At 41.0% G+C, this 25,972-nt stretch overlaps 1 long non-coding RNA gene across 1 annotated transcript in view; it reads left to right on the top strand.

Annotated features, from left to right (window-relative positions):
- The window catches only part of LOC134736374 (uncharacterized), a 71,942-nt gene that overhangs the window by 9,508 nt on the left and 36,462 nt on the right, over positions 1-25,972 (top strand). The window contains exons 4-6 of the long non-coding RNA XR_010120350.1: positions 916-1,037; positions 1,230-1,291; positions 2,142-2,207. This is a non-coding gene — a long non-coding RNA (uncharacterized lncRNA). The remainder of the gene's footprint in view (positions 1-915; positions 1,038-1,229; positions 1,292-2,141; positions 2,208-25,972) is intronic.

Genomic DNA, 25,972 nt, shown 5'->3' with positions numbered 1-25,972 from the left:
GTCAGAGATGTCCCAGGGCTCAGTGTTGCCTCTTTTTATTTTTTATTTTTTTGAGATGCAGTCTTGTTCTGTTGCCCAGGCTGGAGTGCAGTGGTACAATCTTGGCTCACTGCAACCTCTGCCTCCCAGGTTCAGGCAATTCTCCTGCCTCAGCCTCCCAAGTAGCTGGAATTACAGGCGTGTGCCACCACGCCTGGCTAATTTTTGTATTTTTAGTAGAGATGAGGTTTCACCATGTTGACCAGGTTGGTCTTGAACTCCTGACCTCAAGTGATCCTCCCGCCTTGGCCTCCCAAAGTGCTGGGATTATAGGCATGAGCCACCATGTCTGGTGCCACTTTTTCTTTTCATCCCTCCTTGCTCCTCTTTTCTCTCTCAAAAAAAAATATTTCCTTCTTTTATCTCCTTCAGTCCTTTTGATTTTTCAATAGAGACATTTAAATTTAAAAAATATAAAAAGTTGGCCAGGCGCGGTGGCTCGTGCCTGTAATCCCAGAACTTTGGGAGGCTGAGGCCCGCGGATCACGAGGTCAGGAGATCGAAACCATCTTGGCTAACACGGTGACACCCCGTCTCTACTAAAAATACAAAAAATTAGCCGGGCACGGTGGCGGGCACCTGTAGTCCCAGCTACTCGGGAGGCTGAGGCAGGAAAATGGCATGAACCTGGGAGGCGGAGCTTGCAGTGAGCCGAGATAGCGCCACTGCAGTCCAACCTGGGAGAAAGAGCGAGACTTCGTCTCAAAATAAATAAATAAATAATAATAAATATGTATAAAGGCTAATTTGAAGGTACCTAACTGAGATGGCTTCCATTTCTGTGAGATAGAAGGTTAGGAAGATAATGGTGATTTTAAATTTTAGTTTTTGAAATAAATTTGTGATTTAAAGTCTTTATTTTTTTAATTTTCACAGTGAGTTTTATGAGTATCATGCACTAATGATGGAAGAAGGAGGAGCCGTAATTGTTGGGCTGCTGGTTGGCCTGAATGTGATTGATGCTAATCTGTGTGAAGGGAGAGGATTTAGACTCACAAGTAAGTGAAAGTGAGTAGTGCCAAATGCAGAATGTTTTCAGTTTGCACAGTTCCTCCTTGATCAGGTGTCATTTGAAGTTGTAAACAGGACTGTTAAACACTAAAGGAATATTAAGAGTGACATTCAGTAAAGGTACTTCTGATAAAGTATTTTCTCCCCTTTAAATTAAAAAAAAACCTTATTTACTTCAGGTTGGAGTGATTGATTTTTCTATGTACTTAAAGAATGAAGAAGATACTGGAAATAAAGAAAGGTATGATTTTCATAAGTTATTTCACATACTGGGTTTTTTATAAGATCCATCTATTTACAGTGTGGTTTTATTTTGTTGTTTTCCCCCCTGTGACTTCTTCATTTCATTTTCACTTCCATTACAAGCTTTACAAAGCAGATTATGGAAAATCACTTAGGAGAGGGAGGTTTTATTAATAGTATGAAGTGGGACCTTTGGTTATACCTGTAGTTACTGAGACCCATTTTAATAGCTGTTTTTTGGAATAAAAGAGATGAAAGCTTATTATTTACAAGTTTGCAAATACTGGTTTACTTCAAGATCGAACTATTTTTTTTTTTTTTTGAGACAGAGTCTTGCTCTGTTGCCCAGGCTGGAGTGCAGTGGTTCCATCTTGGCTCACTGCAACCTCCACTTCCTGGGTTCAAGCGATTTTCCTGCCTCAGCCTCACCAGTAGCTGGAATTACAGGTACCCGCCACCATGGCCTGGCTAATTTTTGTTATTTTTAGTAAAGACAGAGTTTCACCACGTTGGCCAGACTGGTTTCGAACTCCTGGACTCAAGTGACCTACCTGCCTCGGCCTCCCAAAGTGCTGGGATTACAGGGGTGAGCCACCATGCCCAGCCCTAATTATGTTTAAATTTAAAATACACTAATGGTATTGTTAAGTCTATTATTAGCAAGTAATTTATTCAACAAAGGTTATAGATACTTAGTACACAGCTTACTGTTATTCTTATGTTTTATTTTAAAAGCAAGACAATGTTTTATTATTTTAGTTTTATAATATTTTTAGATGATTTAGATTTTTTTTGCACTTAATAAATACCTTTTCATCTAGCACAAAGCTACTCTTTTCCTCATTTAGGAATGTTCAAATTGCTGCCATATTAGACCAAAAGAATTATGTTGAAGAATTAAATAGACAACCGAAGTAAGTATTGTGGATACTTAGGACATTTATGAATATTGTTTTAGGTTTTTGTTTTTTTCGCTTCAGTTCTGCTTACCGTATTCCTTTCTTCTAAGAGTCTTTGAGAAGGGGTTGAAGGGATAGAGAGAAAATGGAAAGTAAGAATGCAGAGAATTACTGGAGATAATTCATTTTAAGCAGAAAATGAGAGTCAGACCTTTTTTTTTTTTTTTTTTTTGAGATGAAGTCTCACTCTGTTGCCAGGCTGGAGTGCAGTGGTGTGATCCTGGCTCACTGCAACCTCCGCCTCCCAGGTTCAAGTGATTCCCCTGAGTAGCTGGGACTATAGGCGTGCACCATCACACCTGGCTAGTTTTTTTTTTTTTTTTTTGTATTTTAGTAGAGACAGGGTTTCACCATGTTGGCCAGGATGGTCTCAATCTTCTGACCTTGTGATCTGCCCGCCTTGGCCTCCCAAAGTGCTGAGATTACAGGCGTGAGCCACCACGCCTGGCCCGAGAGTCAGGTTTTTAAAACAGAATCTTCATCAGATTTAAATAGATCTTAAAACTTATTGCTGTACCCTTGACAAAAAAGGCTAAGGTAAAAGTTTGTATCATTTTAATGGTTCAAAAATTCATTTTTCCTACTTCAAAGGGCTTCATATGTAAATGTGGCTGTCTGTCATCTTCTGTGGTGGAAGTGTTTGCCTTCTTACATTGTCAACTGGTCATTGAAGCTATCAGTGAATACTCTTGTTGAGAAGAATTTTTGAGACCTGTATGTAAAATAGTAAAGTGCAATTCTAATAGAAATATATGAGATGCGGCCAGGCGCAGTGACTCATGCCTGTAATCCCACTTTGGAAGGCCGAGGCAGGTGGATCACCTGAGGTAAGGGGTTCGAGACCAGCCTGACCAGTATGGTGAAACCTCGTCTCTACTAAAAAATACAAAAATTAGCCAGATGTGGTGGCGGGCACCTGTAATCCCAGCTACTCGGGAGGATGAGGCAGGAGAATCACTTGAACCTGGGAGGTGGAGGTTGCAGTGAGTTGAGATCGTGCCATCGTACTCCAGCTTGGGCAACAAAAGTGAAAGGTGAAACTCCGTCTGGAAAAAAAAAAAAAAGAAAGAAAGAAATATATGAGACGCATAGGTTTTTTTGTTTTGTTTTGTTTTGTTGTTTTGTTTTGTTTTTGAGACAGAGTCTCGCTCTGTTGCCCAGGCTGGAGTGCAATGGCACCATCTCAGCTCACTGCAACCTCTGCCTGCCCCCAGGGTTCTAGCAATTCTCCTACCTCAGCCTCCCGAGTAGCTGGGATTACAGGTGCCCGCCACCACGCCTGGCTAAATTTTTTGTATTCTTAGTAGAAACAGGGTTTCGCCATGTTGACCAGACTGGTCTTGAACTCCTGACCTCAGGTGATCCACTTGCCTCTGCCTCGCAAAGTCCTAGGATTACAGGCGTGAGTCACCACACCTGGCCTTTTTTTTTTTTTTTTTTTTTTTTTTGAGACAGGGTCTCACTCTGTTGCCCAGGCTAGAGGGTGGAGGGCAGTGGCATGATCAGGCTTACCACAGCCTTGACCTTTCAGGCTCAAGTGGTCCTCCTGCCTCAGTCTCCCAAGTAGCTGGGACCACAAGTGTGCACCACCATGCTTAGTAATTTTAAATTTTTTCATAGAGATGAGGTCTCACCGTGTTGCTCAGGCTGGTCTTCAACTCCTGGGTTAAAGCAGTCCTCCCATCTCAGGCTCCCAAAGTGCTGAAATTACAGGCATAAGCCATTGTGCCCAGCCACATAGGTAATTTAAAATTTCTGGTAACTACAATAAAAATGTAAAAAAAACCCAAAAAATTAAAAATATATTTTATTTTACCCAGTATTCCCCAAATATTCTTCCAACGTGCAATCAATACAAAAAATTAGAGGACAGGCACGGTGTCTCACTCCTGTAATCCCAGCACTTTGGGAGGCCAAGGCGTGTGGATCACTTGAGATCAGGAGTTCGAGAACAGCCTGGCCAACATGGTAAAACCCCATCTCTACTAAGAAATACAAAAATTAGCCAGGCATGGTGGCACGTGCCTGTAGTTCCAGCTACTTGTGAGGCTGAGGCAGGAGAATTGCTCAAACCCGGGAGGTGGAGATTGCAGTGAGCCAAGATCACGCCATTGCACTCCAGCCTGGATGATGTAACGAGACTCCATCTCAAAAAAAAAAAAATTAGGCCAGGTGTGATGGCTCATGCGTGTAATCCCAGCACTTTGGGAGGCTAAGGCAAGAAGATCTCTTGAGCCCAGGACTTCAAGGCTGTAGTGAACTATGATCGCATCACTGCATTCCAGCCTTGGTGACACAGTGAGACCTTGTCTCAAAGAAAAAAAAAAAAACTATTATTAGCCTGGCATGGTGGTACATGTCTTTAGTCCTAGCTACTTTGAGGCTGAGGTGAGAGGATCACCTGAGCCCCCAGGAGTTTGAGATCAGCCTGGGCAACGTAATGAGACCCCCATCTCTTAAAAAACAATTATTATTAATAACATATTTTATACTCTTTTTTTTGGCACTGTCTACAAAAGCCAATATATATTTTACCCTTACAGCACATTTCATTTTGGACTAGCCACACTTTAAGTGTTTAGTAGCCACATATGGCTCATGGCGGCCATACTGGACAGCACAGGTATAGTGAGTAATATTTGCTATGTAATTAGAAATGAACTGTTTTCATTAATCTCATTTAATAATTAGTGAATATCATTCTCTGGGTGATAGGATTATGAATAATTTTTATTTTATTTTTTGTACTTTATATTTTCTGAGTACTACTCAAAGAATATGTATTATAATCAGAAAATACAATTAAACATTTTCCCATTTTAGGACAAGAAACTAATAAGCTGTGACTCTTGCTTTTCCTCTAAAGTTGTAGAAATAGGAAAGACTTCATATCAGTCTTTTTTAAATGGAGTTTTAATAGAAATTGTAGGAAATATATGTATATTTTATAATTTGTATTTCTGAGATTGTATTTCTAAATGCAAACTTGGGTTTCTTAATTATTTATGTTTAAACTTCTAATCACTTTTTGGTAACAGGTAATATTAATATATTCATATGGCTCAAACTTCAAAAGGCACAAAAGGAACGTAAAACAAAAGTCTCCCTCTCCCTGATCTTCATCAATCTAGTTTCCCTCTTCACAAGTAATTAATATATTAGGTTCTTGTGTATCCAGAGATACTTTATGCTCATAGCAATAATATGTATATCTATTCTCATATCTCTTCCCCCTCCCTCTTCTTACATATTAGGTAGCATACTTTCACACTACTCTATACCTTACTATTTTCACTTAACTTTTTTTTTTGAGACGAGAGCTCTTTGTGTTGTCCCTGGCTTGGGTGCAGTGGTGCAGTCTCAGCTCACTGCAACCTCCACCTACTGGGCTTAAGCGATCCGCCTGCCTGGGCCTCCCAAAGTTCTGGGATTACAGGTGTGAGCCACCATGCCTGGCCAACAATTTATCTTGGGGTTATTCCATTCAGTTCAAAAGAATTTTCTTTTTGAGACGGAGTTTCGCTCTTTCACCCAGGCTGGAGTGCAGTGGCGTGATCTCCACTCACTGCAACCTCCACTTTCCAGTTTCAAGTGATTCTCCTGCCTCAGGCTCCTGAGTAGGGGATTACAGGTACCCGCCACCATGCCCGGCTAATTTTTTGCGCGTTTAGTAGAGACTCCATAGTCTTTTAAAAAGATGGAGGTGTGTGACCGTCAAAGCCTTTTTCTCATTTTTATTAGTAAGTGTTGTCAGCTTGAGTACCTTCCGTGCAGAACCTATCTTGCATACCACTTACTAATCTCTTTGGTTATGAGACATTTAATTTGTCTTTAGGGGTGGAATTTTCTTGATGCCTATGAAAAATAAGCTAAAAGACAATGGCAACAACAAATGGAAACTTTCACCTCTCTCTCTCTCACACACACACACATACACACACACACGAATTAGTCATCTTTTTTCTTCCACCTGTTTCACACAGGTATTCTGGGACACTGTGTTTACAGAGTGTAATGCTCTCTCATTCGTGGCTTGAAGCTGCCCTTGCATCCCCCTCTTGCATCCCCCTACTCTGTAGTGGCCTATTTGATGACACTGGTGACTGTATGGGGCCGCAGGTTGGATCTCACCTTTGTGTGAAGCACAGTGATTTTGTTCGTGTGTTTAGTTTTTTGTATCAATATGAGGACTGAAGGATTTTAGAACTCCTTATAGAAAATATTCTTCAAAGAATATCCAGGGCTGAAAGCATAAAAAGTTAGCACATAGTGTTAAGTGGCTGGTAATATTAGATAGACCCGAGTTTGAGACTATTTTCTTAAAACATATTGGACATATCAATAAAATACAGTTTTAGCATAAGTCCAGAGAAGTTTATTACTGACAAGCATGGCTGCATGCGTGCATTGGTTCCTAGCCTGAATGCTGGAGCTCTGTAGACCCAGGACAGCTTAAGATGGTCTGCCAGTGTGCCCTGGCAATTCTGTATTAGAGGAGCTGTTCTTTCTGCTCCTTGTGATGTGACATGCCACAGCACATGTTACTCCCTGAGCCTGGGTATGTCTGATAAATTGAGGATATAGGGCTTAATTTATTTAGAGTTTTGCCAGGTAACACATAAATGTGTCTGGTATACTGCCCTGAAAATATACTATGGTTATGTCGAGAATTACAATAGCGAGGGACTGGGTACTTCCTGCAGATCACAGAAATCATGGAAGCCTCCCAGGGGAGGCATCATCTCGGCAGCGATCTGAGTGAGGAACAGATCTGGTGCTTCCCATGCCAGGGGAGGCCAAGCTGAGCCAAGGACACAGAATATGGTATGTTCTGAGGACAGGGCCACAGCCAACCAGGCAGGCAGGAAAGAGCAGGTGGTAGGGAGAGTGGCAGAAAGGAGAGAAGAGGGGTGCACAGCACCTGGACCATGGGGGTCTTTGTAAAAGACAGAGCAAGAAATTTGACTTTTCCTGGAGATGGGATGGAGAGCCTATGAAGAGCTTCAGCAGGAAAATGACATCCTCTGATGTTCACTTTAAAAGCTGACTCTGACACTCTCTGGGAAATAGATGGTACAGGGAAAGGAGTGGAGGCAGGGAGGCCAAGTGGCTCTTGAAGACTTGCATTTGGGAGTCAGGTGGACATGAGGAACATGGCTGTGTTTAGGATGATAGCACCTGTGGAGGGACTGGAGTAGAAGATGTCAACTGAAGAATCACGAGATTCAAAATTTGGAAAGAACTTTATTTCTCATGAAGGGTTACAGACTGAGGGCTGGCCATCCTGCTGGCTGGGAGGCATAGCTGAGAGGAAGCACTTGGAGGGAATGGAAGGCAAGACAGAAATTCATGCTGAGTGGGTGGCCAAATATACATATTTAATGAGCTATAGGAGGAGTTACAAATATTTATGAGAGGAGAAACCTGTTCAGGAACAATTCTTAATGCCTCTTCATGGATTGCATGTTTTAAAAAATGGCAGCGTTAGTGTGATCTGAGGTGGAGTTTTCAGCCTTCTGACATCAAAAGGTAAAGCGAAGGATACCAAAACCCTCACTGCATCCTTTGAGAGTCAGCCAAAACACATCCAGAGATGGTGGCCACTGTTTAGAAAGAAATGCATTGTGTGACGGGTGAGCTGTCACTTGGAAGAAGTGAAGAGAAAGGGGAGTCTCGTAGCAGCCTCAGATGGTTGGCTAAAAATGATGAAGAAACCAGTCATCTATTGTTTTCCAGAGCTAGTCTCTGCTTACTCCTTACAAAGGAGTTTTGGCTAAAGGTTGATAAGGAAGGGGCATACTGAGGCACGCTTGACTTCCCATCTGTCATGGCCAATAACTCAGTTTTTAAGGTTTCTCTGGAATCCTCTTGGCCAAGAGGGGTCTTTCCAGTTGACTAAGGGGCTTAAGATTTTATTTGTATTTCTCAAAGGTTAAGGAAAGAGAAGAATCAAAGGCATCTGCTAGAGTTTTGCCTAAGCGAGAAGCCTGGGAGGTAGTAGAGCTGTTGGCCAAGATGGAAATCACTTAGGAAGGGGCTTGTGGGGAAAGCACACCTCCATTCTAGCCATATCAGTTGCTAATGTAGGTGATACCAAGAAACAGCAGAGCGCCTGTGAGTGTCTTCATAATGTTTGGATCATGATGGGATAAAATACTACGTGTTTGGTACAAGCGAAGCCAGGGAGTGGTATAATTAGTGCTGAAAGGGGGACTATGAGGTGTTTTCATTGCTGTAGTGAGGAAGGAGGAGCTGAAGGGAAACAGGTGGAAGAGGCAAAGCAACTGGTTAGGTTTGTTTAAGTACACTCCAGGATGTTCCCATAATAATAAAATCCCCTAAGGATGTGTTTCTCAAAATGCATCTCCATTGTTAAGTGTATGCCTCTGTATTTTGTAAACTGTTGATCCCCTCTGGTATGATTTGAAGACTAATCTTATTTTTACTTCATTGGTATCAAACTTAATAGGACTTGTCCTACTAAGGAATAGTGAGGAACCATGAAATCCAGTAAAACGTGATGGACTGTTTAGATTCCCAGTCTTCTATTTATGAATGAGCTTTGTGTTGCTTATTAACTGAGCACCAAGATACAGCAGCTTTTGCTTTATGAATGATGCATGACTGGTTGCTGACATAGCACAGCTGCAGTGTGCTGGAGGAATAGCAACACTCCTTGAAAACAGTCCAATTATTTCATTTATCATTTTAAACTGTTGCATTTTAAGCAAAATAGAAGAAGACAATAGTCAGGAATATAGTAAAATGTGTATGAGATAAAGTCAGACTAGGATTGCTGGGCTAAAAATTGAAGCTATTTTATACAAATTGTAAGGCTTGCAATTGATGAAAATAAAAGTTATTAAAATGGTAGCAAATCATAATATAGAAAATAATAAATTATGAACTAGAAATTAAAGCCATTGTCTACTAAGCATATAGGTCTGCAGGAGGATGGCTTGCTTGAGCCCAGGAGTTCTGGGCTGTAGAATGTGACGCTGAAAGTTTACTGGCGCTAAGCTCGACATCAATATGGTGACCTCCTGGGAGCAGGGGACCACCAGGGTGCCTAAGGAGGGGTGAACAAGCTCAGGTCAGAAACAGATCAGATCAAAACTCCTGCGCTGGTCAGTAGTGGGCTCACACCTGTGAATAGCCATTTCCCTCCAGCCTGGACAATATAGCCAGACTATGTCTCTCATAAAAGTTTTATTAAAAAATATATATATATGTGTGTGTGTGTGTGAGATACCATGAAACAGTCACAGACTCTAGCATTGGAGAGACCTGGATTCAAATCTTGCCTCGGCCCTTTACTATATGACATTGGATTGAACCCCTGAGCCTTATTTGCTTCATCTGTGGAGTGGGAATAATTAGTATCTCTATTGCAAGGGTTTTGAAATAATATATGTGGGAGTACCCAAGAAGGGGTATGGATAGAAGAGACTAGAAACTGAAACCAAGACCCACCTTTCACTTATGCCTGAGGGCAGTGTGTCATTGATGAAAATAGGAATTACTAGGGAAAAGGGGGAGAAAGTGAGGGTTGATTTTAGACTAAATTTGAAAGTGTTTATGATTTGGAAAATTTTTGTTGGAAGTTTGGAGTGATTGCAGGGTGTGCTGGTGAATCCTCCTGTGCACCCAGAAGCGTGTGTGTATAAATGAATCACTAGTCTCAGATACACATCCCATTCTGTCAGATGTGTAGAGCCTGTGCCTTATCAGTAAGCTTTGGGGACTGTGCTTTCTTCATATTTGTGTCTCTGAGAAGCAAACAAGAGCTTGACGTGCAATAAGTGTTCAAAAACTGCTGGTGGAAGAAAGGCATGGTTGTAGTGGTTGTAACATTATTCATTTTATAAAGGAAATAAATCAATGTTAAAAGTAGATAGCATGATTTTAACTTTTAAATTTGGACATTTTTTTACAATTTTCACTGGTGTTACCATGATATCTTTATTAAATCTTTTCTTCCCCAAGAACATCATTCCATTAAAAAAAATGAAGTTTGATGCATAAAAGCAGTAAAAAGAGTAACAGCAAGTGGGAGAGAGGGAGAGAGAAAGCAAAAGAATTTGGGGTGCTACAGCTGCTGCTAAATTTCAGTTGCAATTGTCAGAGTTAAAGAAAACATTAAGGAAAACGTCTCATTAAGTGGCTCCCTGGATTTTTCTGCTCTGGGAAGGCTGCCTGAGGGATGGATCATGGACAGCCTGCAGGGGTCAGATTCCTAGTACTGTGTTTTAGCTTTTTACCTCATTGACTCCAGTGAAGTGATTTTACAGCCAGAGCTGTTTTAAGATCAGTGCAAGGCACTGTACACATATTTGTGGGTGGAGAAGTAGAATTTGAGGAAGGAAGAAGCATAGCTTAGTTTTGAAGTTTTTGTTCCATAGCTTCTTGGGCTTCTGGTGAAATGGAATGTGTGGAAGTAGGAGCACAGGTAACTATGCTAGGCAGGGCAGCCCTGTGAGTTAGGTTCTACTGCTATCTTGGTTTTACAGAGTGGGGAAGTGAGGCACAGAGAGGTTAATTAACCTCTTAAGTGTTGTGGTCTAAGGCACAGAGGCACAGTTCCAGGCAAGGTTCATCTGAATCTTAAGTCCTCACTCTTTGCCACCATCCTCCACTGCTGAGACCATCCCTGTGAGTCCTGCCACTCTCCTCCCCTGGTCCATATTCACAGCTGCTCAGTGAGGCCAAGGAAGCCAGTGGTCATGTCCCCAAGAGGATGTCTCTCCCCTCCTGAGAATCTTTCTCATACATCTCAATTCTGAGATACAGATTGAGAAGCACCTCAGCAAATCCATTGCATGGAAGGCAAAACAACCTTGATCCACAGCAATGACCACAAGCAAGGGAAGCCTGGCTATGAGCACAGTCATAACGTCGTTCAAGTTGGGGGATTCAAAGTGTTCCATGTCCACCTGAATATCCTCAGATCCTGCTGACATCACCGGTGGAGGTCCTCTGCTGATTGATATAAATCATTTTCAAACCCAGCAATGCATTGATGACTGTTAATTCCATGCTCCTCAAACTTGCGCAGAAATGCCTCTAATAGGGTAAGAGAAAGAGAAGACACCTCAGTATGTATCCTATGGCAGTGCATCTCAAAAATGATACTTATTTAAAGGCTCTGTTTTTAGGTAAAAAGAAATTATTCAATGTATTCTGAAAATGTTATTGGTTTTAATATAAAATCATATGTTCTCCAAATCTTTAAGTGAGATTGGAGATCCAGGAAGATGTATCTTGATATTCTTGATCATTTGGTTTAATGCAGCTACCCACAGGCAGTACTCTAATTTAGGATCCATGAATCTTCAGGTCATACTGGCCTTTCAAAGGATGTTCTGAATGCCCCTATAAGTGATTGATAAGAACTTTTCGGTGAGATAAAATAGCTCTTATTCAGGATATGTTTGTGTGTATATACATTCTATGTCTTCTATTCTCTACATTTTCATTAATTCCATGTAGAAAAGTAGAGGCTAGGGATCCTGTCCTTTCCAGGGTCACTGCCATTAAGCCCTGTGGGTGACCACTTGTCTTTAGCACCTGTGAGTCCCACTGTTGGGGTGGGAGGAGTCTTTATCAACAGCAGCAACAATAACTAGATGTCTCCAGCTTATGATTCCTGCCATCTGGGAGGCTACAGAAAAGACCGAGTGCCAGGATGGTCTCCAGGACTTCCAGGACTTCCAGCTCTGAAATTTCTTTTCTCAGTGATAAGGATAAAATAAGCAAATGGCCTGGGCAGTTCCACTCTGTGTAATGGAGGTGGCCTCATTCCCTCCCCAGCCCTGCAGAAGCAGCTGAGGCTCTGGAGCACAACTTAGGCTGAGAATCACCCCCTTCTTCCTGGGGCCCTGACTCAGGCAGGCACCCGGTTCAGCAGTTTGATGTGCAGCTATGTGAACAACACTTTTCATGAGCAATCATCACCCCCTTTCTCTTGTCTATTTGGGCACTAAATTGCTGGTGAACATCCTTCATGATCAAAGAGCAACATCTGAGTGTGTCCTGAGTGAAGTTCTGTAAAGATAAGAAGCAGGACTTGCCACCGCATTGTAAGAGAAAGTTTACCCTCATCAATTAATTAAAATAGAAGGCAGCCAATGGGCATTGGGCACAAGGGAATGACACTTGTATTGGAGCATGATGAAGAGATGTCAGCTTTGTCTCAGCACCAACATCACTATTAACACTTGCTATCTGTCACCAATCAGCAGTCTGTTCCCAATGTAATCTGAGAGTTCCATAGCACAGCTCAGTCCTTCCACCTCTCTGAGAAGAGTGGTGTGTAGGCCTTCTGACAGTGGGAGAAAGTTGCACTCTTTGGGACTCAGTTTCTTCTCAAACGAAGTCATCATGTGTCACTGTTAGCTACGTCCAGGATGTTTGAATAAGAATTGTGGTTATAGTAAATACTGTACAAAATCAGTTAGTTATGGGTAATATGTATGGCACTTACCATGTGCCAAGAATCTTGTAAAGTTTTTTACATTTAGTAATTCATTTAAGTCTCACAGTAACCCTACAAGGTATATTTTCCTCATTTTAAAGAGGATAAAACTGAGGTACAGTGGTTAAATAATGACTCAATGACAAAAGTGGGATTGGAGTCCCAACAGTGTGGACATGGCTTGCTTTGGATTGAATGTTTGTGTCTTGCCCCATATCCCAATGTTACATCCCTAACCACCAATGTGATGGTATTGAGATTAGGGCCTTGAGTAGATAACTAGGGTTAGCCGAGGTCAGGAGGGTGGAGGCCTTATTATGGGATTAGCACCCTTCTAAGAGGGACAGTAGAGGGCTTGCTCATGCTGTCTCTCTCCATGCACAAGAAAGAGCACACAGTGAGAAGGAAAGAGGCCTTCACCAGAACCTGACCATGCCGGCACCCTGATTGCAGACTTCCAGCCTCCAGGATTGTGAGAAGATAAATATCTGTGGTTTAAGTCACCAAGTCTGTGGTGTGTTTTATGGCAACATGAGGTAACCCGGATGATGCTTTTCACCACTGTGTGGTCCAGCCTTTCGTGGAAGCTGTCAGCTCCTCAGCCTTGCAAAAAACGCTTGCTGGTCACTCTCTTTGGTCCTTTTAGATGCCCTTTCTTAGTGGGGCCTCTACCAGGCCCTTGACTTCATCCTTTTCTGTCAGAGGAAGGGTGAGTAAAGTACCTCCTCCCTATGCATCTGCTGTGGGAAGTGTGGGTAACTCACAGATGATGTCACAGGGCATGTATTCAGGCACCACAGGCAGCAGTGAATGAATAAAATGAAATGGTATTTATCCATTCCAGGGCTTGGCTCTGCAGGGCCAAGAGAACAGCCTTAGCTGTGCCTTAACCCAGTCCTGGAGAGGCCAACAAGCCATAATCATGGGGAAGAAACCCATCTTTTAAGGGCTCCTCACTCAGGTGGTGACAAGGTGAGGTGGTCATCTGTCCTGTCTTTATCAGTATCTGTCCTAAATACTGTGCTCTGACATTGATGCTAATATTCCATATTATCAGGGCTTTTGTGGAGTTTAGGCCTCTAATTTTTCTCTTCAGTAAGGGGAATAACTTTGCTGTGTCAGCGCAGTGCCTCAGGAGGGTTGCAATCCAGAAACAGTGATTGTTAAAATTGCCTATAAACACACAATATAAACAATATGCCACAGACACAGAGGCCCCCAGCATAGTTTCTGGAAGCTGAAGTCTCACCTCTGCCAGAGGAGAGTCACAGTGGGAATTGAGCCTTGGCATCTGGGTGCCTCTGAAGCTCTTCCTGTGGCTCCTGTTAGACAATTGACCCTCAAACACAGAAGATAGAGATTGCACATTGTGTTCAGTAATTGTTTTATTTATGTTGTTTCTGAAAATAAAAGACAGTGCAGGCTGCTTATCTTTAAACCACACAGTACCAGTTTTAAACCTGTTCTATTCTAACCTTGGAATGGACTCGCATGTTTCAGCAGCAATATGCTGTTTTCCTGCCTCAGTTTCTCAAATCACACTCTCTGGAGAATGGTGTGGAAACTGCCCTGTTTTTACATCGAGATAAAAGCTTCAGGAAGTTACTGGACAGTGGAATTCAGGAGTCATTCTGGATAACACAAAATAGCTATTTGATTAGACCAACCATTTGGTCTCTAAAATTGGGTGCTAAAGAGAAAGATAGGAAATTCAAAAAATCACCACCTGTAGAAGAAAAATCAATTAATAATTTGACAGATTTAAGGGCCTCACCTTTCTCTCACAGAACTTCACCTCATAACACCCTGTTTGGGAAAATTGGAAAATATCTTCTCCTTACCTCCTAGGGGATAAATAAGAGTTTAAATGTTGTCACCAACTCAAACAAAACACCTCATTCTTTATGTTCTGGAGGGAGAGGGAGTCCTTATTTTGCTTCAGAGTTTCCTTTCTGGAGCTTCTTTTTTTAAGTAAAAAAAACGTGTTTAAAGACTAGTTAAGTACAGTATTGAGAAGTAGGGAAAGAATAGAAGGAGGAGTTGAATCTGTAATTGACTGTGAACAATCGGTTGAGATAACTCACTGCCTCCAGATCAGCCTTCTTTCTGAAGCTTGTAACCTCGGTCTGTCCTGAGTCAGTGGAGAGCAACCCCTCTTACATAGGTTCAGTCTTAAGTAGCTCACTGGTGCTGGGGAAGTTCATCAGAGTAGTCCCATCTCATGCACAACCCCATTTCCCCACGAGCCGCTAGAGTGGGCTTATATCAGAAAGATGCCATACCAAATGCTGGCAAGGACCTGGAGCAACTAGAATGCATGTGCATTTACTTTGTCCTGACAGCCACTTTGGAGAACTCTTTGGCTGTTTCTTATAAAGCTAAACGTAATCTTCCCAAATAACATGGCAATCCCACTTCCACTTGTTTACGTGAAAAAAAATGGAAACATATGTCCACAAAAAAGACTTGTAGAAGCTTGTCCATAGCAGCCTTATTCTCAGTAATGGGTCTAAACTGGAAATAATCCAAACATTCACAAACGAGATTGGATAAAGAAATTGTGATATATTCATACAATGGAATACTATTCCAAAAATAAAATGAATGTGTTACAGGTATGTGTAACAACATGAATTCATCTCAAAGACATTATGTTGAAGCCAGATTCGACATAACTCATGCTTTGTCATTCCATTTACGTGAAGTTTGAGAATAGTCAAAACTTAGCTATGGTGACAGCAGTCAGGGCAGTAATTGCCTATCGAGTGTGGAGATTGACTGAAAAGGGCACAGGAGAACTTTCTGAAATAATAAAAATGTCCTGTATCTTGTTTTGCATGGTAGTTACACAGGTGTAGACAGTTGCTAAAATGCTAAAAACTAAATGTGTAAGATTTGTGCATTTTAGTGTATTTAAATTATAACCCCCAGAAAGCATTGCCTCATTTTCCTGGAGGGTAAATATGCTCGTTAAGAGCATATGGGGATGATTTTGAGAAATCCTTGTTCTGTCATTCTGTCAATAAACCGCCACTAACTTTCCTGGTTTCAAAAAAGCAAGGTCCATTGATGAAACTCCTTTGTGCCTTAGTGACAAATAACATTGATAAGGCCTACTGTCAACAAGAGTGTGTTTGTTATATCTTTTGTTTTTAGTGACTCTAAATTTGTAGGAATGATATTTTCACAGGATTACTCAATCTCACCCACCATTAGTTGCAGGTGACAAGAAAGCTAAGTTGGCACATGTTTGTGCTAGAAGCTGTGGGTTTACGTCTCCTTTGTGCAGGTGTTCCAGACATACCAGTGGCTTGGTATTTAAACATCATGCTCAGGTGTGCAGGGTAGTTTTTGAGTTATAATAGGTATGCAGGTGCTGTGGGATTACTTGGTTGTTTATATAAAAATTATTTTGCATTCACTTCTGAAATGAGTGCTAGTAGAATCATCCTTAGAGGAGGTTCCAAGGCATTAAACTGAGATGCTTGCACTGTTTGCTGTAAATTTAAGCTTAAAATTGAAACCAGGTTATCAGCACTTCATGCCAGGAGAGAGTGGGCATGAATGATTTCAGGAAATGAAGAACTACATTTCAGCCTCGAATTTGCTTCCTCCCTTCTGTGGCAAATTAGTGCGGGCTCACTAAGCACTTTATCTGCCCATGGTAATTTATTTTTCCGGACAGGGTCTCACTTTGTCATCCAGGCTGGAGTGCAGTGGCACAATCATAGCTTAGTGCAGCCTCAGTCTCTTGGGCACAAGCGCTCATCCTCCCTCCTCAGCCTCCCAGTTGCTGGGACTTACAGGTGCACCACCATAATCAGCTAATTTTACTTTTTGTGGAGACAGAAGTCTCACTATGTTTCCTAGACTGGTCTGAAATAGACCATTCTATTTCCTAGAATGGTCTCAAACCGTCCTTCTGCCTCAGCCTCCTAAATTGCTGGAATTTTAGGCATAATTCATCATGCCTAGCCATTTTTCTTCTGCTGCATTGCAGAGTTAGAACAAATTTCATTTCTCCTGCACTGAGAATGTGCATTCCCAGCAGATCATGGTTGAGCTCAGCACAACTGCAACTCAGCCAAGCTCTTTGAAGGGTACACAGTTACTGTCAGCGTTGCACAGCCACCTTTAGCAGGTATGTTCAGAACTTACATTCCCACCATTTCTAAAACAGCTCACAGTACCAAGAGAATGGGATTTAACTTTTGACATGCACACTCATGAAAACCAGTGATTTTGGAAAGCCAAATTGTTGAGAAGATAAGGTGGGGATTCTAACTACAAGTATTTTTACAAATCTGATTGTCGTTGCAGGTTTTGTTTTATTTTGTTGTGTTAATGCTGAGAGTGGAGAATGGATTGGAATATTTGCCTCCTGTGTTTCTTTTTGTTTTGTAACATTGCAAGTGGTCCACATTTTCCTTTATTTAAAATTTAAAGTTAGTGCCTGGGGTTTCTTGTGTTAAATAGAAGTGATACTTCTGCATAAAGTATTATGGAGATGCTCTGTTCCATCCAGGGAGGTGCAGGTGAAAAGAGGGCAGTTCATCCTCCTCACGCTTAGGGCAAGGAGCAGCATGCAGGGGCAGATCAGCAGCTTTGCATGTTGACAGATCCACTCTCTGCTGCAGATGCCTGGGGGAAGTTGCAGACTTAAATTTTCTTTTGTAAAATGGGGGAACACAAACAGATCTTATGTCATGCTATTTACTCCAGAAAAAAAAAAAAAAAAGAAAAGGAAGGAAGGAAGAAAAGAAAGGAAGGAAGGAAGGAAAGAAAGAAGGAAGGAAAATTTTTGTAGTCTGTCACCACATTTATAAATTGCTGGTCCTGGGGCTCTGTGGTGTGTATGATTAGTAGCATGGCTGAAGCTAATGCATTCTCTAATCCTGATTCCCAGGTTCATGAGTGTCTTTCATTAATATTCTTTGTAATTTAACCCCAGAGAGGTGCTGCACAGCTCAGTGGCCTTACAATAGACAAGCCTCTAATTCTGTCTTCAGCTCTCACCAGCTTGTGTCCTAATGTATCAAGAATTTCACGCTCCTGAGCCTCACTTTCCTGTAATTTACTGCAGTGGGTTCCTAGGCATATAACACCTAAGAGGTCAGTAGATTGCCTTAGAATGATTTTAGGATTCCAGATCTCAATTCATCTGTAAAAATCAGGGCAGTAGGAAACTTTCTGAGACACACCTTTAAAATTAGTTAAAATGTGTGTTATATTTATAGATCTTAATTTTGAAGTCCAGCAACACAGCAGTACTTCCAGATCTCCATATAACCTCTGTTCATTTGGGAGGGGCTTTGTATTTTCAACAGGAGAGTTCAAAGTTCTTTTTTTTCAGCAACAACAGTTCTAAGTTAAATCTATTATTATTGATACATGATATTTTACATATTTATGGGATACATATGAGTCATAATCTATTTTAAATAATACCTTAGTGTTGTAAAATCAATAGTACTTTTTAAAATAAATATACCTTGTTAATTATCCCACATGTGTCATCAGAAGTACAGCTTGAACAAGTCCACCTTCCGTGGACCAAGCACCACCCTGGGCATTTCTAGCATGAGCAAAATCCAAGGTCCTGGCTGGACTCCAGAGATGCTGTTTACCTCAGAAGCATGACAATAGGAGGCAGAAGGAGCAGGCAAATCCAACTCCTTTCTTGTAGTTTCCTTGGTTGAGGAGGAAAAGTTGAATTTTACTATTATGGAGAAGAAACAGAAAATAGAGACAGAGAGATATGACAATACAGTCCTGCCACCCAGATACTTGCTCCCACATACTGTTCCATGTATTTCTTTTGAATATATAAGTGTGTACTTAAAGGCAGGTACTCTCAAGTCCATCAGGGCTTGGATGTCCTCTGTTTTTGAAGCTCCAGAATGTTTTTGCTAAGGTGAGGAAATACCAAAACAGGACTATGAAAATTATGGTATATATTGATGTGACACAGCTGTGACATAATAAAGATGTGTAAGATTATATATATAACTTGTGGGTGCACCTACCTCATCTGGGGATAACACCTCAAGTTTAATTTTGAGGCTTGGGTCAATTGTGCTTCCCTTTCCTTTCATAGGTCCCCTATGAGATGTTGTCATAGATCCCATGTTATGCAATAGCCATAGAATATGACATCTCTCTATTATAATTCTATATTACTTTAATTGCTGCATAGAAGTTCATTGTATGTAAGTGCCACAGTATATTATAGGTCTTCTTCTGGGACATCTATTTCTAGTTTATGTGATAGTATAGCACTTTCATGAATATTCTTGTACTTGATCTTTACACATTTTCTTTTTTCCTTAGGATGGATTCTGAGAGATGTAATTGATTGGGCAAAATGTACTCGCTGTTTGAGGTTTGAAATTTTTCCATCAAAAGCTGGTACTCTTGGTTTTTTAAGACAAAGAGCAAATCCTCCCCTGCCAGGATTGACTTTTGGCTCTTTTTTTTCAAACCTCACTGCTTTTTGGTTTAGTTGTCATAAAATGCCAAGCACCACGAACAGGGCTCTGTGAAGGGGCTCAGAGGTAGGAGGGGTGTGATTAGGAGAAGGCTTGGACTGATGGGCAATTTGAGTGCTCAGAATTAGAGTGAGGGGGTGGGGGTGCTGCAGGGACAGATGCTGGGCAAAGACACCCTGAAGGGCAAAGGGAGCAACAATGGCTGCAGTACTGGCCATTCAGCTGGAGCAAAGGATGGAAACCAGAGTGGGCTGATGATTGGATGCCAGGCCTGAGCCAGGTGAGTCCTGTTGTCATTATACTGTAAAGTGAGCTGCTCCAAGCCTCCCTGATTCATAGCACTCCCAGTCCCTGCAGGGGTCCCTGAGAAGGTTAATCTTGCATTAAGCCCTCTGCTGTTTTCCCTCTGTAAGCCTCACTCCACTTTGCAGTGAGTTCTAGTATAACTTCTGTTCCAGTAAGAGCAGATGGTTAAGGACTCCAGAAAAGAAATTTGGTGAACACAAAGGGTTTGTCATACTTTAACTTTTATCCCTTTCCCAGGTGGCCCATGCTTCTAGGCCAGCCTCCCAATTCCTAGCTTGCTTCATGCTCCTGGCCTTTGCTTAAACCAATCTGTCCTCCCCACCCTGTCATCTCTGTTCAGAGTAAATACCTCCCTCCCTCTGCTTTTGCCCTAAGTTCTTTTCTCAACTCACCTAACATCTAACTTGGCCTTGCAGCTATGTTTCTCCAAAACTCTCTCTGCCTGTTTCCTCCCAAGCTATCTATGACCAGTGCCAGAAACCAGAAAACCTTCTTGGAAGCTGCACTGTTTGCTGCTCTTCCCTCTCCTTTATCCTTCCACTTGGAATCTCTCTCCTTCTACCTGTCTCTGTCTGCTGCAATCCTGTTCATCTTTCCAGGTACATTCCTCACTTTTTCATCTTTAAGAAGTCCTCTCAGAAACCGCATAGGATTTTTTCATGATATATGCCATATTCCACTGCGTAATGTAAATTACACCACAAAGTTTTTAATTTCCTGAAGGCAAGAGCTATAACCTAGTCATCTTCCTCTCCTAAGTGGGGAGTATCACCATGCCTTGACCAAGTAGCTATGATATGGGTTCTATCTCCATAAATGAATGAGCAGTGAGGAAAAAGGAGATGATTATGAATGAATGAAGAATCTTAATAAGAAAAAGTTTATTCCACAGTGAAGCAGTGTTGATGGCTCCAAAAGCTCTCTTTAGGAAGGATTTAGGACTGCATCCTAATCAAAAGGGCCTGGAAGCACTTTGTAAGAGAGAGACAAGATCACATGTCAAACTAGAAGGATGGAGGTGAGAGGAGATAGGGCTCCAGAGTGGAGCAAGCCCCTTCTGTCCCCTTGAACTTCCTGCCAGTGCATAGGTTACCTCTCATTAAATTTAATAGTACTTGCTGCTTTGGTGTAGTGAAATGCATGCCTTGATGAAATTGCATTGCGCCATTTTTGAAAGAATACTCAAACGTGTGACTTCTGTTTCTTGCAAGCAACTGTGATCCTGAGCTGTGCACACTTCTGGTTGGGATTATTTCTGGTTTCTACTGTCTGTTTGATTGAAGATGTGGCATGGAGAGCATAAGTTGAAGAGATGAGTGCAGGGCTCATCTATCCCTGGAATTGTCTTTCCCACAACCCCTGACACAGAATATGAGCCATACAGGAATTCTGAAGAAATGGGTCTCTTGCCACCTCCCAGTAAAAGATTATTTAAAAAAAAAAAAAAAAAAGATAAATCTAAACTTGTGCTTTATCTTGATATGAAAATATAGACAGCAATAGAAAAATTTAAAAATTAACTGGGCATGGTGGTGCATACCTGTAGTATGAGCTACTTGGGAAACTGAAGTAAGAGGATCACTTGAACCCGGGAGTTTGAGGCTACAGTAACCTGTCACTGCAGTCCAGCCTGGGCAAGAGAGCAAGACCCTGTATCTTAAAAAGTAGAAAAAGAAAAGAAAGGATATGTTATGATAAGAAAATATATAGACAAAAAGGAGCTTTGAGAGAACCTGTGAGGTCAATAGAGATGCTGCCTTATAGGCAGAGTTTCTAAGTACACACCCATTCTATCAAGTTGAGAAAGTATGACTCAAAATTTATCTCTGTTTATACCTTAAACTGAGTGCTATGTGATCACAAAGATCACAAATATGGCCCAGCTTCACATCCCATGCTTAGAGAAAAACTGTGTATAGGTAAGGCATTTCAAATTAGAAGAGTGAAGTATTCTTCATTTTTGCAAACATCCCAAAATAGATATATTTACAATAAATTCTTATAGAGAGGTAACACAGGTCTGTGAGAAAATCAATCACAAAGGTGGCATTATTGTGTAGGTAAAATAGAAAATACTACTCAGTTTTTTCTTTTATGTTCTAAAATGTATTACTTCCAAGATATCTTGTGTACAATGTAACTGCAGGGACTGATTTCCAAGATTATGTAAATTTTAATTTTATCCATGAGCAAAAGGAGGGGCTGCTTATGAAACATAATACTGATTGTTGTTTAGGGTGGTCCCAATTTCTCCTGCAAATAGGTGGCAAATTCTTGAAAATTGAGACTGGGCTGGGTGTGGTGGCTCACGCCTGTAATCCTAGCACTTTGGGATGCTGAGATGGGTGGATAACCTGAGGTCAGGAGTTCAAGACCAGCCTGGCCAACATGGTGAAACCCCATCTCTACTAAAATACAAAAATTAGCTGGGCATGATAATGGGTACCTGTAATCCCAGCTACTTGGGAGGCTGAGACGGGAGAATCACTTGAACCCCGGAGACGGTGGTTGCAGTGAGCTGAGATCGTGCCACTGTATTCCAGCCTGGGCAGCTGAGCCAGACTCCGTCTTAAAAAAAAAAAACAAAAAAAAAAAAGGAAATTGAGACTCTGAGCTCAGCTTTACTTTAGGCAAACACAATTACTTTGGGTTCCTGATGTTAACAATTGAGATTTTAATTCAAACCTTCTAGGAAAAGACATCAGATTTCATTTTTATCTCACCATTTCTCCCACATTCATTGAGAATTTTTCTTGCCTGACAGTCAAGGATGTCTTTTGGGACAGTCTTCGTTATGGCATTATCTTGACAGCCAATGATAGCTAATGCAAAGAGAGGGGAGAAAGAATATTACAGCCATATTTTGTTTTTTTTCCGCCATTAAGTTTTTTAACTGTTCATAAAAAAATCATTTTAATTTTTAAATGTTTTGATTTACCACTACTTCCATTTTCTTTGGTAAAACCATGTTCTGAAAATAGCAGAGTCATAATCCTTTGGAAATAAAAAGACTATAGCCAGAAAAGCTGTTTTCTTAATCTAATGGATATACTGTATGAAAATATTAGTTCTGTTATTTGCTCTTTCAACTGATATGCCCAATTGTGACACAACATATTCCCTTACTGAATTTGTTCAGTTTTGCAAAGATAAGTTAGTTTTAGATAAATACAGAATAGTGTTGCCCACAGGAACAAGCTGCTGCCCACCACCTGGCATCACAGCCCCAGAACTCAGCTATTTCCAGGAGGCCACAGCGTCTCATCTCTGGGCTGAGCCAGAAAGACCCCTCCTGAAGTCCAGAGGCACTTTTCTGAAAGGCATTTTTGTCTTGTTTTGTTGAGGGGAGCGGGAAAGATAGTATATATTGGCTGTCACCTGGAGTATTTGCCCAAAGTACATGTATGCCCAATTTGTAATATCTATTTAATATCTAAACTATACTCACCCCTCTCCTCAAAAACAAGAATTTGGTGAGTTTATTTGGGCATTTTCTCTTTGATCATGAGGCCCATGTTATGTCTCATGTTATACTCCAAACCAAAAATGTTTGTTGAGGCAAATAAATTCAGAGGCTTCTTCCAAGGAGAAAAGGCATATTGTGAGTTGCTTTCCTCTGAGAAGGCTACAGTGCTTCACTGTGATTTATCTTTCTGAATTTGCAGTTTTAGAAAATATGTTGTTTTTTTCTTCCCATACACTAAACAAAAATATTAATCCTGATTGTCCCCAACCACCCATCATTGGATATATGTTGTCAAATATTTACTGAGGCACAATATGCTACGATGCCCCTTGAAGTTCCCAGAATAGGTTTACAGAAGTGAGAGGGAAATGAGGAGCAGCTGAAGGTCTTATTTTGTGATGGCAACACACAGTAATGTTAGGGAGCTTCCAAGGTGATGCTGCTGTTCTTTCATATTGCCTTTGGTCAGTTTTTTTTTTTTTTTTTTTTTGAGACGAAGTTTCACACTGTTGCTTGGGCTGGAGTGCAATGGCCTGATCTCAGCTGACTGCAACCTCTGCCTCCCGGGTTCACGCAGTTCTCCTGCCTCAGCCTCCTGAGTAGCTGGGATTACAAGCGTACAACACCACACTTGGCTAATTTTTTGTATTTTTAGTAGAGACAGGGTTTCACTATGTTGGCCAGACTGGTCTCAAACTCCTGACCTCATGATCTGCCCACCTCAGCCTCCCAAACTACTGGGATTACAGGAGTGAGCCACTGCGACATGCTGCCTTCAGTCAATCTTAAGGATGTTTTGTTTTGTTTTAAATTTTCATGGCCATCATTCTCTTTGGAAAGAGCTTTTAAATTCCAGTGCAAGGCAGGCCTACCTTTTCAAATATATTTCTGTGAGCACTTAAGAAACTGAGTTGCTCCATATTTCTGCACCTTCTCCTCTTTTTTTTTTTTTTTTTCGCCCAGTTTCTCACTTGAATTTCAGGACCTCGGCTGTTAAGATAAGTAAAGAGAATCAGAATGAGGTAATTCAGTCACTTTTTTTCTTGGAGTCTGTCAACTTTCTGGATGCATATCCATTATTATTACACTATTTAAGTCAGATTTGGAACTCCATAAAATGCCTACACTACTGTCCTTTTAACCAAAATTTTCATGAGGAACAAAACCTATCTTTTATTAAAATAATTGATTGAGTATATGTGATACCTAGCTAATGAATATTTGTCTTAGAAGTATGAAGTTTAAATTACCCAGAACTGTTTTAGAATCCCTTAGCTTATATTCACAGAAAATGATTGCCTGTGACAGCATTCTTAAGTAAGCTGCCATGTACCAGTTCTCATTTAGGAGAAATTTGTTAGTATTGCTTTATAAAAATAATATAAGCTCAAGACCACTGAATACAGAGAAACTCATTTTCATTTATCTAACTGTATGTCTCGTAATGTGCCTTTGTTCAAACAATACAGTCCCCAATTCTAGAATGACTTTATTTTCTTTTTTGTTTGTTTTTGTTTCTTTTTTTTGTTTGTTTTTTGAGGCACAGTCTCTCTCTTACCAGGCTGCAGTACAGTGGCGTGATCTTGGCTCACTGCAACCTCTGCCTCCCAGATTCCAGCGATTCTCCTGCCTCAGCCTCCCACGTAACTGAGATTACGGGCGTGCACCATCATACCTGGTTGATTTTTGTATTTTTTAGTAGAGATCGGGTTTCACCATCTTGGTCAGGCTGGTCTCGAAATCCTGACTTAAAGTGATCCCCCCCCCCCCCCCACCCCCAGTCTCAGCCTCCCAAAGTGCTGGGATTACAGGCATGAGCAACCACACCTGGCCTTTATTTTCTTATTATAATCCCAGATAGGCAGTTAAATGGAAATAAGAGATAATGAGCTATTTCTGTTTACAAATAGGCCTTGATTTTTTTTTAACTTTCTAACTAAACTAATTTATTTTGAAGCACACTATATTTACACTTTCATCCACGTTTAGAATTAAAAACTTTGACCAGCTATACTTGCATGCAAAAAAGGTCCAGGAAAAAAATTTCCAAAACAAAAAGATGGGAAGTAAGATCCTAAATCAACCTATTTATTTTAAATGTCTCTAAGAACCTGGAGACACCCTTAGGTAGACTGAAGAGTCACAAGTCTCAAGTGGGCTTCATCCCTGGGATGCAAGGCTGGTTCAACATACGCAAATCAATAAATGTAATCCAGCATATAAACAGAACCAAAGACAAAAACCACATGATTATCTCAATAGATGCAGAAAAGGCCTTTGACAAAATTCAACAACCCTTCATGCTAAAAACTCTCAATAAATTAGGTATTGATGGGACGTATCTCAAAATAATAAGAGCTATCTATGACAAACCCACAGCCAATATCATACTGAATGGGCAAAAATTGGAAGCATTCCCTTTGAAAACTGGCACAAGACAGGGATGCCCTCTCTCACAAGTCTCATACTCGTGTCAGTAGCCACAACCCCACTTTGTCCCTTCTGTGGTCATCTGTCCTCTTGATGTGGGGTTAGATGAAGCCTGGACTACTGGGGGATAAGCCATTTACAGATAATGGGGCTTACTTTGTCAAAGTTGTGATGCAGAACACACAAAATCCTGGCTCCTGGTGAGACTTAAGTGATGTGCCAGTGGCTAATGCTTAACAACTCACTTTATAACCTGTAAATATTAATTTTAGGACACTCACTTGTATATCTTAGACAGGGAATATTTTAGAATCTTTTTTTCCTAATTCAGGCCTTATGAGATAACAAGTGCTTGAGAATACTGTTTTAAATTACCAGCACCCCTTCTATTCAAGTGCTACATGCAGAAAGAGAAGATGAATCATTCCCAGCATTGCAATGCATTGTTCTCCAATAGCAGCAAAGTTTCCAGGCTAGCTCACAGGGGCTAGCCTAGTGGAAATATTAACAAATTGCTGAGTAACTCTTGTATATGGATGCAGTTTCATCCACTGAG

This window comes from Symphalangus syndactylus, chromosome 4 (assembly GCF_028878055.3).
Source record: "Symphalangus syndactylus isolate Jambi chromosome 4, NHGRI_mSymSyn1-v2.1_pri, whole genome shotgun sequence".
Classification (NCBI taxonomy): domain Eukaryota; kingdom Metazoa; phylum Chordata; class Mammalia; order Primates; family Hylobatidae; genus Symphalangus; species Symphalangus syndactylus.
The sequence above is the reverse complement of the archived record's forward strand: the minus strand, read 5'-3'. Positions and strand labels throughout refer to the sequence as shown.